This window comes from Pan paniscus, chromosome 5 (genome assembly GCF_029289425.2).
Source record: "Pan paniscus chromosome 5, NHGRI_mPanPan1-v2.0_pri, whole genome shotgun sequence".
Lineage (NCBI taxonomy): Eukaryota > Metazoa > Chordata > Mammalia > Primates > Hominidae > Pan > Pan paniscus.
Window position 1 is genome coordinate 65,620,623 of NC_073254.2, and position 15,367 is coordinate 65,635,989.

At 33.9% G+C, this 15,367-nt stretch overlaps 1 protein-coding gene across 1 annotated transcript in view; it reads left to right on the plus strand.

The window, feature by feature from the left end:
- The window catches only part of TFAP2B (transcription factor AP-2 beta), a 343,214-nt gene extending 328,525 nt beyond the window's left edge, over positions 1–14,689 (plus strand). Inside the window, exons 18-19 of the mRNA XM_003833165.6 lie at positions 8,053–8,694; positions 14,028–14,689. The gene's annotated coding sequence lies outside the window, so the exon portion shown is untranslated. The remainder of the gene's footprint in view (positions 1–8,052; positions 8,695–14,027) is intronic.
- The last annotated feature ends 678 nt before the right edge of the window (positions 14,690–15,367 follow it).

A 15,367-nucleotide genomic window follows, 5' to 3' on the forward strand; every position in this document is an offset into this window, starting at 1 on the left:
TCTAGGGCTGCCTTTCTGAAGTTTGAAGAAAAAAAAAGTAACAGTCACAGGAGAACGTGGCCATCAGCTTCAGTATTTCTCCAGCCTATCTCTTGCTGTACTTGGGGGCCATGATGTGATGTCCTTTAATAACACAGATAGATTCAAAGAGGTCAAGCATCCTGAGCTACTTAAGGAAAAATTAACATCTGCTTTTTTCTTTTTATTATTATTATTATATTTTAAGTTCTGGCAGAACGTGAAGTTTTGTTACATAGGTATACACATGCCATGGTGGTTTGCTGCACCCATCAAATAGTCACCTACATTAGGTATTTCTCTTAATGTTATCTCTCCTCTAGCCCCCAATGCCCCGCAGGCCCCAGTGTGTGATATTCCCCTCCCTGTGTCCATGTGTTCTCATTGTTCAGCTCCCACGTGTGAGTGAGAACATGCGGTGTTTGGTTTTCTGATCTTGTAATAGTTTGCTGAGAATGATGGTTTCCAGCTTCATCCATGTCCCTAAAAAGGACGTGAACTCATCCATTTGTATGGCTGCATAGTATTTCATGGTGTATATGTGCCACATTTTCTTAATCCAGTCTGTCATTGATGGACATTTGGATTGGTTCCAAGTCTTTGCTATTGTGAATAGTGCACAATAAACATACGTGTGCATGTGTCTTTATCATAGAATGATTTATAATCCTTTGGGTATATGCCCAGTAATAGGATTGCTGGGTCAAATGGTATTTCTAGTTCTAAATCCTTGAGGAATTGCCACACTGTCTTCCACAATGGCATCAAAAGCCAAAATTGACAAATGGGATCTAATTAAACTAAAGAGCTTCTGCACAGCAAAAGAAACTATCATCAGAGTGAACAGGCAACCCACAGAATGGGAGAAAATTTTGGCCATCTATCCATCTGACAAAGGGCTAATATCCAGAATCTACAAAGAACTCAAACAAATTTTCAAGAAAAAAACAAACAACCCCATCAAAAAATGGGCAAAGGGTATGAACAGACACTTCTCAAAAGAAGACATTTATGCAGCCAACAGACATATGAAAAAATGCTCATCATCACTAGTCATTAGAGAAATGCAAATCAAAACCACAATGAGATACCATCTCACACCAGTTAGAATGGCTATAATTAAAAAGTCAGGAAACAGCAGATGCTGGAGAGGTTGTGGAAAAATAAGAATGCTTTTACACTGTTGGGAGTGTAAATTAGTTTTCTACCAATTATAGAAACTAAGAGTTTACATTGCATTTTTTTCCAACTTTTATTTTAGATGGAAGATTTGGAAATTCTTTTGTTTATCTTAATTTCCAGAACCTTGCTAAATTCTCCTGTTAGTGCTAATAGTTTTCAGTTACATTTTTTGTGTTATTTGAATAACAAATAACACATAACATGCACATTATATAGCACATAATTAACAACAAGCAACAAAGCTTAATCATTTCCTGTACAGGCCATACACACACATACATACAAACACACGTATATACACACATAAGTTTTGTATATGTATATATGTATAAATGTATACACACACATATATATACACATAAGTTATATATGTGTATATATGTTATATATACACATATATAATTAAAATGTGACATATTTATATAATAAAATACAACAGTAGAGTGAAATGAACTAGTTCAATATTATATTCACATATATACACAGATTTATATTTAAAATATATAATGTAGTATATTTGCTTTATTACATTCATTAAAACCATTAAAACTTCTAGTTGTAGCCCAGTGATAATAGTCATCTTTACATTGTTCTTGACTTTAATGGGGACACTTCTAATGTTTTACTATTAGATATAACATTAACTATATAATTTTAATTGATGCTGCTTTTCAGATTAGAGAAGTCCCATATTTTCAGTTTCTTCTGTTTATTTGGGTTTGTATTGTACTTTTTGAACTTCGTAATTTAAATCTTAGTACTTTGCTTTTTCAAAGCTTTCCAGTTTCCCAATAAGTGCATTTAAGGCTATAGTTGCTTCTGAGGACTACTTCAGCTGCATCACGTACATCTTGATACATGTGTATATTGCATTTCCAAATGATTCAATTATAGAAATTTTAAAAATTAATTTTCAATTTCATGACCAATTGATTATTTGGATGTCTGCTTTTTTTTTTTTCTTTCACTTTCAGACATCTAAGACCGGGGCTCTAGGTTATATGAGAGCTTGTTAATTTGTTAAGTTGTTTACAGTTTTTTCCTTTTAGCATTATAATCAGTAACTGTGGCCTAAATTATACTTTTGTATTCTGAGATATTTCCTTTGTTCAAGTATACAGTCTATTTCTTGGATTGAATTTTCCATGTGTGTTGGAGAATGATGCATATTACACATCTATTTAATAATGAAGTAAATTGTTTCCTTCTGATTCCACGACATAAAAATAGAAAAAAAATACATTTAAAAATGTTTCCACTTCACATCCAACAGGTTAGGTACAATTTTAAAAAGGTAAAATAACAAGTTTTGGCAAATATGTGGAGAAATTAGAAAATCATGCATTCCTGGTACAAATGTAAAATGGTGCGGACACTTTGGAAAGCAGTTATTCTGTTTCTTAAAATGTTAACCAGAGAGTTACCATATGATCCAGTATTTCTAGTGCCAAGTATATACTAAACAGAAACAAAAATGTATGACTGATACAAAAAATTTTATAAGAACGTTCATAGCAGCATTATTCCTAATATCCCCAAGGTAGAAGCAACTTAAATGCTCATCAACTGATGAATAAATTTTAAAATGTCATATATTCATGCAATGGAACAGTATTCAGCCATAAAGAGGAATGAAATACTGATACATGCTACAATATAGATGAACCTTAAAAACATTATAGTAAGTGAAAGAAGTCAGACACAAAAGCCTACAAATTATATTATTCTATTTATATAAAATGTCTTGAATTCATAGAGACAGAAAATAGATTAGTGGTTGTCAGGGTTTAAGGGAATATTGAATGGAGAGTAACTGCTAATGACTATGGGATTTCTTTTTGGAATGATAAAAGTGGTCTGAAATTGGATTGTGGTGATAGTTGCACAACCTTGTAAACATACTAAAACCTACTGAATTGTACATTTTAAAGTGGTGAATTCTATGATGTGTGAATTCTGTGTATATAAACAAAGCTTAAATACAAGTTAGGAAAATTTCCTTAGGCCTCTGACTGTGAAGTACCTGATCACCCCCCAAAAATTTATTACTCTTTTCTGTTTGCTCTAGCTCCGTAACTAAGCTCAAAGAACACTGGGTGACTTCTGATTCAAGATGCCAATTATTTTGTGCATATGTGTGAAGTTGAAGGATTAAAACATTGATTGCTTTACACTTAATTAGAATTCACTAAATTTAAATAAATAAAATTAATTAATTTAAAAATCCCCAATAATTCCTTGTCCTAGTTTTCAAAAATTTAACAAAAACTAATGGAAACCAGTAAATTTCATAACTAGATCTCAATTATGTGCAGAAATGCAACTTTTCACTACAACCTAAAAATATTAAGCACAATTTTAGCTGGTTATGAAAGAAAAGTATGCTCAGAGCCACAAGAGCTCAATAAATACTGATATTGGAAATACATACTGGTAATAATGAATATTTGATTTCATTCTTAATCTTCCTCTAACTCCATAGTAATCATTCAGATAAATCACTTATGAAAATAAAATCATAAGGCAGATCTAGAAGAACACAAAAAGTGATTTACTGATGTTTATGGCACCTCCTTTTGGGAGATCATTAAGAACAGCATAGATAGTCATCTCTCTAAAACAGTTCAGGCATGGCCCTTTCCTGAAGGCAAAAAGATAAATTTTCATGTTAGTCTTTCTAACCTTAGTCCTCAAGAGTCAGTCTTCTGAATGGATGAGAGAGTTTTCCTCTTCATTCCCATATTAGCTGTCATAATAGTTAAATGGGTGGTTAATTGGTTCAGCATCAGATTTTGCTGCCTATGTTTTGTTTTTATTTTTCTCTTTCACCTCAAGTATTTTCAGTCAAACCTCTTGTGTGGTTTACTGCGAATCCTATATTTCAGTTTGAACCTTGAGGTAATGAAAAAACAACTAAAACCCTAATTCAAATATCTATTTATTCACCTTCTCTTTCATTAAAAAATTTTATTTAGCAATACTAAATGATTATGATACACCTGTCTCTGTGCTAAGAGCTAGTGATACCAAGATGATCGGTTTGGGTACTTGAGGATCTCATGGGTTACTGAGGGAAAATGAACATATAAGTAAGAAAAACTACCTATAGTGGTTGGTATTTGAATGCTGGGGTCAAACTGCATCAGTAGAAGTCCTGCATTTGCCAATTACTAGCTATGCAATTTTGTGCAAATTCTGTAACCTTCTATGTCTCTGTTTTCTTATTTCAAAGATGATGATAATAATAATAATATTACCCTGAAGTTTAAGTAAGTTAATGCATGTAAAGCACTTAGAATAGGCATGTGATACATGCTTAATTTATATTGCCTTTATTAGGTATCACACCACAAAGATATTATTAATTCGTAACAATAAACTGGTTCCCTAATATTATTTCACATTCCTAGAACCCATTCCCACAAAACCTGAGTCCATAAAATTTTTTACAAGCACTTTAAATGGCTGTTCTGTTGGTCACTCTGAGATATCAGTTTGAGAAACACTGTTGGGAACTGATCTGGGACAAAAGCAAAGATATCAAGTCTACAGAAGGCTATGTAAATTTTTTCTTAATGATTTTCTATCAAAAAATATAAGATTCCACAAGTTTAGTCAGTTTTTATTATTTCCAACAGGGCTCTTGTCTGGCAAATAATAGTTTAGGGAAGACCTAACCTTCATCTAACCTTCATGAACCCACAAAGTACCATCTTAAATAACTGGATACATTTATTACAACGTGATCTCTATGATCCCAAAGATAGATTTTGGTCTCAACTACCAAATGTCAAATTTCCACATTCCTGATACGACTTTTTTCCACCACTCCCTTAGCTCCTTTAAGACTACGAGGGGTTAACTATTTATCTGGCATATGAAAATAATCATTTATTTGATGAGTTAGAAACAAGATAAATATCTGGTTTAGAAAGAGACGCTTGTGCTCAAATAATACTGGCAGTAAGCAAACAATGCAAAGACTGGTTGAGTAAGATTTTCCTTTGGCATGCACTATATAATATCAAATTAAAGAAATTCCAGCCAAATTTTTTTTTTGGTTACTCTTTAACCCTAACATAACAGACTTTTTCTGCTATTAAAATTTACACACGAATGAAGTACATACAAATTAAACCTCAGACATCACCAATACTAAATATCAGAGATGCTATCTTAGTATATGATATGACCTATATGGCAGATATTCAAAATATTTAACAACCATTATGGCTTTGGCACTGGACTAATCAAAATGGATGTTGGAGCAAGTCAGCTGGTAGACCTATACTGGCAAGTACCAGCTGAATATTATCCCTTCTATGTTTTATAAATCATTTGGAAGTTATTGAAGACAAGTATTAACTGATACTTGTTCATGAAGATGTCATGGTTAAGAAAACAGAAAGATCTATTGAAGAGACGGTTCTCTCTCCAATGTAGGCTTTTGCTGCCTTTGTTGAAGATCAGTGGCTGTAAATGCATGGGTTTATTTCTGAGATCTCAATTCTGTTCCATTGGTCAATATGTCTGTTTTTATGCCAACACCATGCTGTTTTGGTTATTATTGCTTTGTAGTATATTTTGAAGTAAGGTAACTTGATCCCTCCAGATTTGTTCTTTTAGAACAAGATTGCTTTGGCTATTGGGGGCTTTTGTGGTTTCATACCAATTTTAAGACTTTTTTTTCTATTTCTGTAAAGAATGTCATTGGTATTTTCATAGGAATTTGATTGAATCTGTAGATAGATTTGGGTAGTATGGATATTTAAAAAATATTATTTCTTTCAATCCATAAACATGGGCTATCTTTCCACTTATTTATGTTTTCTTCAAGTTTTTAATTCAATGTTTTGTAGTTTTCATTATAGAAATATTTCACCTCCTTGGTTAAATTTATTCTTAGGTATTTTATTTTATTTTATGTTTTGTAGCTATCATAAATAGAACTGCTTCTTTTGACTTCTTTTTCAGATAGTTTGCTATTGGCATATAGAAATGCTACTGATTTGTATTCTGCAACTTTTCTGAATTTATTTATTACTCCTAACATTTTTTTGGTGGAATCTCTAGAGATTTCTTTATATAAAATTATGTCATCTCTAAATAAAAACAATTTAACTTCCTTCTTTCCAATTTGGATGCTTTTATTTCTTTATCTTGCCTAATTGCTCTGGCTAGTATTCTTACTTCTATCGTGAATAAAAGTGGTGAAAGCAGTCAGCCTTGCCTTGTTCCAGATTTTAGAGGAAATGCTTTCATTTTTTTTCCATTCAGTATGTTAGCTGTGGGTTTGTCATATATAGCCTTTACTGTGTTGGGGTACATTCCTTTTACACCTAATTTGTTGAGAGTTTTTAATAATGAAGGGATGTTTCTACATGTATTGGTATAATCATATTGTTTTTGTCCTTCATTCTTTAATGTGATGTATCATGCTTATTAATTTGTATATGTTGAACCATTCCTGCATCCCTGGGATGAATCCCACTTTGTCAAGGTTAATAATCTTTTTGATGTGCTGTTGGATTTAATTTGCTAGTATTCTGTTGATGATTTTTATATCTATGTTCATCAGGGATTTTTGGCCTGTAGTTTTCTTTTTTTGTTATGTCCTCATCTGGTTTTGGATCAGGATAATGCTGGCCTTGTAGAATGATTTTGGAGAAGTTTCCTCCACTTTAATTTTTTAAAAAGAGTTTGAGAAGGATATGTATTACTTCCTCCATAAACGTTTGGTAGAATTTAGTAGTGAAGTCATTGGCCCTGGGCTTTTCTTTGATGGGAGGCTGTTTTATTACTGATTGAATTTCTCTACTCACTATTGGTCTGTTAAGATTTTCTATTTCTTCATAATTTAATCTTGGTAGGTTGCATGTGTTCAGGAATTTGCCCATTTCTTCTAAATGTCTAAATTTGTTGGTATATAATTGTTCATAATAGTCTCTAATGATCTTTTGTATCTCTATTGTATCAGTTGTGATGTCTCCTTTTTCATCCCTGAACACACATTGAGGAAAGGGAAGTCTCTTCAATAAGTGATACTGGAAAAACTGGATACCTACATGCAGATTAATGAAACTAGATCCCAATTTCACATTACTTATAACAATCAATTCAAAATGGATTGAAGTCTTAAATTAAATGTAAGACCCAAAACTATGAAACTACCAGAAGAAAACATAAGGGAAACATTTTATGATATTGATCTGAACAAGGCTTTTTTTGAATAAGAACTCAAAAGCACAGGCAACAAAAGCAAAAGTAAATAAATATAATTACATCATACTAAAAAGCTTCTATACAGCAAAGAAAACAATCAGTAGAGTGAAGAGACAATCTACAGAATGGGAAAAATATATGCAAGCTATGCATCTGACAAAGGATTAATATCCAGAGTATGTACAGTACCCAAACAACTCAATAGCAAAAAGATAAATAATCTAATTTAAAAATAGGAAAAATATCTGAATAGACACTTCTCAAAAAAGGAAATACAAATGGCCAACAGGCATATGAAAAATTTGATTATTATACATTGTATTCACATATCAAAACATCACACTATACCCCATTATATTTACAATTATTGTTTGTTAATTAAAAAGAGAAAGAAAACAGAAACAATGCTAGATATGTCAATGGAGATAATTTAATGTAGGAAATTGTTAAACAAGTGTTGGAAGACTGAAAAATCCAAATAATAACACTGAGATAACATAGACATAAGAACTGCAGGATGCAGCTGGCATTCCTAGAGCTGGGGGAATAAAGATACCAGGATTACTAGAAGCAATAAACTCAGAAGAGAGGCAATAAATGAGATTTAGATTTTTGAAAATTGTATTCTAGATGCTGGTACGTCAGGAGCTCTGAGAAGAGGCCCAGTGGAATTGGTACTGAGAACTCTGAGATGTCACTGTCCAGATGCTATAATATTTCTAAGGGAGAGTGATAGGCTGTGTCTGAGAGTGCCAAAAGAAGCTAGAAAAATCTGCTCTGCTATCAACCTAAGTGCCTGCTCTGGGGCAAGGCTGATAAGAATGGAAAGTAAATTTTGTTTTTATCCTTTAACCTTCTAGACTCCCGTGTAGTGCCTCCTATCAGTGGAACATACAGGAAGCCCCTGGTAAAGAAAAAAATATTTTTGGCAGAATGACAGCTATAGTGTTATAAATACCAAATCCAGAAGGGTTGATCAGTGCTGAGAGACAATAGCTTCAAAATCAGCACAGTTTAGATTGTAGCAAAAAACCCCAACCTCATATATATGTAGTTATATAAAGCCCTAAAGCCATAGAATCTTTAATAAATTAAATAACTTATTTACTAATTGCTTATAAATGTATTTGTGAGACCTTTACTTGCAGATGTGATGACAGACTAGAATCTTGAAACTCTTCCACTATAAAATGCCTAACAATGCCAAATAAAATAGTTTTAAGCCGTCTTCTAAATAGATGCCTGAAGAAGCAAGAACAGGAGTCCAGCAAAGTAAGTGAGCATAGAAGTCATGGAATGCCTGTAGCATCTACTAATGAGAGTTATCCCCTGAGAGCAGGCAGCCTGGGGCTTATGTTTCAATGGCTGACTGGTGGGGTGGGGTGTGGGGTGGCAAAGATAAAGCTCTGACATATCCAAGAGATGAGAAAGTAGAATGAAAGGCTACCATTTCTTTCTCTGCCTAAAGTATTTTGTGATCGAGCAAACTCTACACCCTCAGGGGAGTAGAAAACTAGGAAACAAACATACCCTGCAGCTGCAGAATGTAAGGAAATTGATTATTTCAGTTTTAACTCTAGGTAGAGAAGAAAAAATCTTTTTGGAGAGTTTCTGTACAAAAGCCAGCACTTATGTGTGCTTTGAGCCTGAATTTGTAACATTTACTTGAAACAAAAAACTGTAAGGTAAGAATTCTTATTTAATGTGTATCTAGGTTAGTAGTGGCTCTAAGTGTCTACAGAAACAAACAGTATCCTCTCTGAAGGAAACCAGCCTCAATCTAGCTCTAAAAATCTTGCCTGAGAGAGAGTACCAATGTCCATGAGCTCACAACAGAAAAGTAACAAAGCCATGAGGAAATAAAACACCATTAGTGAGAATCAGCAGAAGCAGTAAGCAGTAGAATCAAGCCCAAAGGCCTTTGAATACTAGAATTTTAGGATACGGACTATTTCTTAAAAATGTTTATTAAAGTCACGTAAAAGTGAACCAAAACTATGAGTCAGAAGGAAAGATTAAAGAAGAATTAATATTGTTAAAATCACCATATTGCCCAAAGCAATCTACAGAGTTGACTTAATCCCTACCAAATTGCCAATGTCAGTTTTCACAGAATTAGAAAACACAATTCTAAAATTCATATGGAACCAAAAAAGAGCTCAAATAGCCAAAGCAATTCTAAGCCAAAGGAATAAAGCAGAGGCATCACATCACCTGACTTCAAATTATACCACAATGCTATAGTAACCCAAACAGCATAATAGTGGTATAAAAATGGACACATAGATGAACAAAACACGATAGATAATCCAGAAATAATGCCACATACCTAAGACCAACTGATCTTTTACAAAGTCAACAAAAATACACACTGGTGAAAGGTTACACTACTCAATAAACAGTGTTGGGAAAACTGGATAGCCATATGCAGAAGAACAAAACTAGACCAGTATCTCTCACCATATACAAAAATTAATTTAAGATGAATTAAAGACTTAAAAGTAAAACCTGAAACTATAAAAATTCTAGAAAGAATCCTAGGAAAAACTCTTCTGGACATTGGCTTATGCAAAGAATTTATGACTGAGCCCTCAAAAGCAAATGCAATAAAAACAAAAATAGACAAATGGAGCTTAAAAGCTTCTGCACAGCAAAAGAAACAATCAACAGAATAACCAGACAATCTGCAGAATGGGAAAAGTATTTGCAAACTATGCATCTAACAAAGGGTTAATATCCAGAATCTGAAAGGACTCAAACAACTCAACAAGAAAAAAACAAATAACCCTATTAAAAAGTGAGCGAAGGACATAAGTAGACATTTTAAAAAACACACATACAAGTGGCCCACAAATATATGAAAGAATGCTCAACATCACTTATCATCAGATAAATGCAAATTAAAACTACAGTGAGATATCATCTTATATCAGTCAGAATGGCTACTAGTAAAAATATTGAAAACAACAGATGTTGGTGAGAATGTAGAGGAAAAGGAATGCTTATATATTGTTGGTAGGAAGGTAAATTAGTACAACTTATATGGTAAACAGTATGGCAGTTTCTCAAATAACTAAAAATAGAACTATCATTTTATCCAGCAATCCCACTACTGAGTATCCAAAGGAAAATAAATCATTATGCCAAAAGACACCTGCACTCAAATGTTTATCACAGCACTCTTCACAATAGCAGAGATATGGAATTAACCATCAATGCATGACTGGATCAAGAAAATGTGATAAAAATACCTTTTGTATGTCACCATGGAATACTATGCAGCTATAAAAAATAATAAAATGATATATTTTTCAGCAAGAGGGATAGAACTGGAGGCCATTATTCTAAATGAAAATAACTCAGAAACAGAAAGTCAAATACCACATGTTCTCATTTATAAGTGGAACTAAACAAAGGCTACACAAGAACATATAAAGTGTAATAATAGACACTGGAGACTACAGATGATTGGAGGTTCAGAGCAGGGTGAGAGTTAAAAATTTAACTCTTGGGTGCCATGTTTACTGTTGGGTGATGGGTACAGTGAAAGCCCAGACTCCACCACTATGCAATATATGCATGTAAGAAATCTGCACTTGTACCCTCTAAATCTATAAAAAGATAAAAGAAAATGACAAAGTCAATTTTAAGAAGAACCAAATAGCAGAAATATAAGTGAAAATAAATATTGTGTGGAATACATAGTTTGTGGAATGATTCAATAGCAGATCAGATGATGGATCAGCTAACGTTTTCTGTGAAGTGCCAAACTGCCATTTTTATTTTTTGTTTGTTTTCTGCTTTTTAAAACGAAAACTATTCTCAGCTTTTAGGCTATACAAATATAGGTTGTGGGCCAGGTTTGTTCTATAGGTTATTATTTGTTGATCTATGGACTAGACAATGCCAAAAGATAATTAGTTATTATCCAGAGGTAGATATGAAGAAATTATGTAGAAATACTGAGCATTTTCTTTTATGTATTTTTTGGCCACTTGTACGTCTTCCTTTGAGAAATGTCTGTTAGATTATTCGCCTGTTTTTTAAAAAGAACGTTTTTTATTTCTGTTGAGATGTTTCAATTCCTTGTATATTCTGTATATTAGACCCCTTTTGGATTAATAGTTTGCAAATTTTTTTTCCTATTTTGTTGGTTCTTTTTTTACTCTGTTGATTGTTTCCTCTGCTGTGCAGAAGCTTTTAAGTTTGATATAGTCTTATTTGTTTATTTTTCCTTTTCAGGTCTTATTCACAAACAATTTTCCCAGACCAATATTCTAAAGCATTTCTCCTATGTTTTCTTCTGGTAATTTTATAGTTTAAGATTTTACATGTAGGTCTTTGATCGATTTTGAATTGATTATTGTATGGGGTGACAGATGAAGGTCAGTTAGGATAATTATTATCAAAAAGACAAAAAACATGCTAGCAAGGATGCAGAGAGACGGGGGCTCTTATCCACTGTTCATGGAAATGTATATTAGCACAGCCACTATGGAAGACAGTATGAAGTTTCCTAAGAAAACTAGAAATAGAACTACCATATGATCCAGCAGTTTCACTACTGGGCATTTATCCAAAGGAAAGAAAATCAGTATATCAAAGAGATATCTGCAACCCCAGTGCTATTCACAATAGCCAAAATAATTGGAATCAGCCTAGGTATCCAACAACAGATGAATGGATAAATATATACAATGGAATACTATTCACCCACAAAAAGGATGAAATCTTGTTATTCACAGCAGCATAGATGAAACCGGAAGACATCATGTTAAGTGAAATAAGCCAGGAACACAAAGTTAAACACTACATGTTCTTACTCATGTGTAAGCTAAAAAATAGGTAACCTCATAAAAGTAAAAAATAGAACAGAAGATACTAGAGCTGGGAAGTGGGGAAGAGAGTTGTTAAAAGATACAAAATTAGAGCTAGATAGGAAGAATAAGTTATAGTGTTCTATAGTACCCAAGGATGACTACAGTTAACAATGATACATAGTTTCATTTAGCTAGAAAGAGGATATTGAATGTTTTCCAAGCAAGGAAATGATAAATGTTTCAGATGATAGATATGCTACTTACTCTGATTTGATCACTATACATTATATGTATCATAACATCACCATGCACCCCATAAATATGTACAATTACTATGTATCAATTAAAAATGTTTTAATTATTTTTTTAAAAGAATAGCATGGAGCTTCTATAAAGACACATGCCCACGTATGTTTATTGCGGCACTATTCACAATAGCAAAGACTTGGAACCAACCCAAATGTCCAACAATGATAGACTGGATTAAGAAAATGTGGCACATATACACCATGGAATACTATGCAGCCATAAAAAATGATGAGTTCATGTCCTTTGTAGGGACATGGATGAAACTGGAAACCATCATTCTCAGTAAACTATCGCAAGGACAAAAAACCAAACACCGCATATTCTCACTCATAGGTGGGAATTGAACATTGAGAACACATGGACACAGGAAGGGGAACATCACACTCTGGGGACTGTTGTGGGGTGTGGGGAGCGGGGAGGGATAGCATTAGGAGATATACCTAATGCTAAATGACGAGTTAATGGGTGCAGCACACCAGCATGGCACATGTATACATATGTAACTAACATGCACATTGTGCACATGTACCCTAAAACTTGAAGTGTAATAAAAAAAAGAAGAATAGCATGGCAAAGACAATCCTCAAATTCAAGAGGTCCAGTGAATCAGAGGCTGAAGTCTACACCTAAACAATCTGAAGACTGAAAAAAGAGAATTTCAAAGCAGTCAGGCTATCCTTCCTAGGTAAATTGACAACTGATTTAAGAGCTAATTTATTAATAGAAGTAAGTGGAAGCCAGAAGGTAGGGGGATAATATGTTTACAATGTGGAGAAAATATAACTAGCAATATAAAATCTATTTCTATTATACAGTTTCCTTTTTCCCTCTTGTCTCTGATAAATTTCATGAGATCAGAATCTCTCCCTCAGATTTGTAATTGCTCTGATTCAATGAGAGAGATGGAAGAAGTCACCATTCCTGCCTTTCCTGGAGAAATCAGACTGGAATATTGAACAGAGATTCTCATATGACTGTCCAAACATATACTCTCTATCCGGAAAATAGTCGAGTATGGACCTGAGTAACAAAAGCCCTTGAGCAGCCAAAATAAGCAGCAAATCTCTTTTTTAAGGCCCATGTACATTACTACTAAACAAGGCTCTGACATGTTCATTCCATTCATTATTGTTTAATATACATATATTTTAAATGAAACAAACTTTTAAACTAAAATAATACCTATTTGTCCTAGGGCAAGCAAGAAGTCAGAGCTCTAATTCACTGCTGTGTCCCCAGCTCCAATAACATGCCTTAAACATGGTAGCACTTATTACATATTGGTTGAACAGATGAATGATAGGGTTAGTGAAGGAGGGAGACGATTCTAGCTGACTAATTATTCAGATGTTAAGTAACACCCCCAAATGGAGTCTTTTTTTTTTGTGGCACTCCCTTAGCATTGTGTATATGTTGATATAGTGCTTACAATGCTGTAATACAATTCTTTATTTTCATATTTATTGCTTCCCATAGTATTATTCAAGAGAAGTACCATGCAGTTTTTTAAACTCAAGTGTTAAGCACACTACACAGAATACATACCCACCTAAGAGAAAGATGAAAGATCAATGTATGTTTGACCTATTGAGTGACTGACTAAATGAATGAATGAGGAAGATGGAAGAGGATAGCCGTTAGCCTTCAGGGACCAGAGAAAGCACATTCCTTATACGGAAAAAAAAAAAAAAAAAAAGAAAAGAAAAAGAAAGAAATTAAGGTAATTTCTAAATGACCTCCTATTTTTCTCTCTTATCTAGATCTACTTTAGCTTCAAAATGTATGCTCAGACATACACTTGAGATGACACAAATATACCACCATTCCCTATATTTGGTTTGGTTTATTCTGCCACCACTCTATTGAAAAATTTCTTGCATTCAGCGAGGGCAATAATTTCTCCTCAAAAGCCTCCCAACTTTGGCACTCTTCTGGCCTCCTCTTCCTCCCCTCTTTATCACTCTCCTTCTTTCCAGATTTCCTCTTCCCCAGTTCCTGTTAAACATGAGTGTATCTCTGTTTTCTTGTTGCTTCTGTGCTCTTTTCATTTCCTGGAGAAGTTCATCCACCTGCATGATTTAACATCGGATTGACAAATACAAAATCATCTCCAGCCCAGGTTACTCTACTGGGCTTCAGACCTGTGTATTCCAGCTTCCTGCTATACACTTGTATTTCCTATAGGCATTGAAAACATACATCTACAACTAAGCTAATCATTGTAGCTGGAGTTTAGAGAATGAGAATGACATGGAAAGGCCCATACTGGGGAGGAGATGTAAATGTGGGATAGATTGTGCAGTGCGTCACATGTCATAACTGGTCCACTCCTCAGGTGCTTCCACCATACCTGGGCCACTAGAAACTTTGGTGTGTGGGAGTCCTGGATTTGATACGTTTACCTCTGTATTGTACCTCCTTACCTGTAAGACTTTGAGCAATCCAGATATTTGTTGCTCAGGGGACTTTTTAGCATATTTCTGTATCCTTTTTTTCAGAATCCTCAAGAATATATTTTTATTTCAGGGAAATTTCTTTCTCCTTAAAACCTCTTTTTATCAGTAGGCTGCGGCTTTTGGAAATAAAAGTCAGGAAGCTATGGGAAGAATTCCCCATGAGTTAGGAACAAAGCAGAGTGTCTTCCCTGCTTAATGTAGACAAGGCAAAAGATTTGGAAGTATATCTGATGACAGCAGGCAGGGTTGCCCATGATCAAGAGTACAGAAGATCCTTGAGGAGGGGAACCGAAGAGAGCTGAGATGCCAGTAAGTTCCTAAGAGGGACCTCACCTACACCATTTAGGGCAAGTCTGAGTG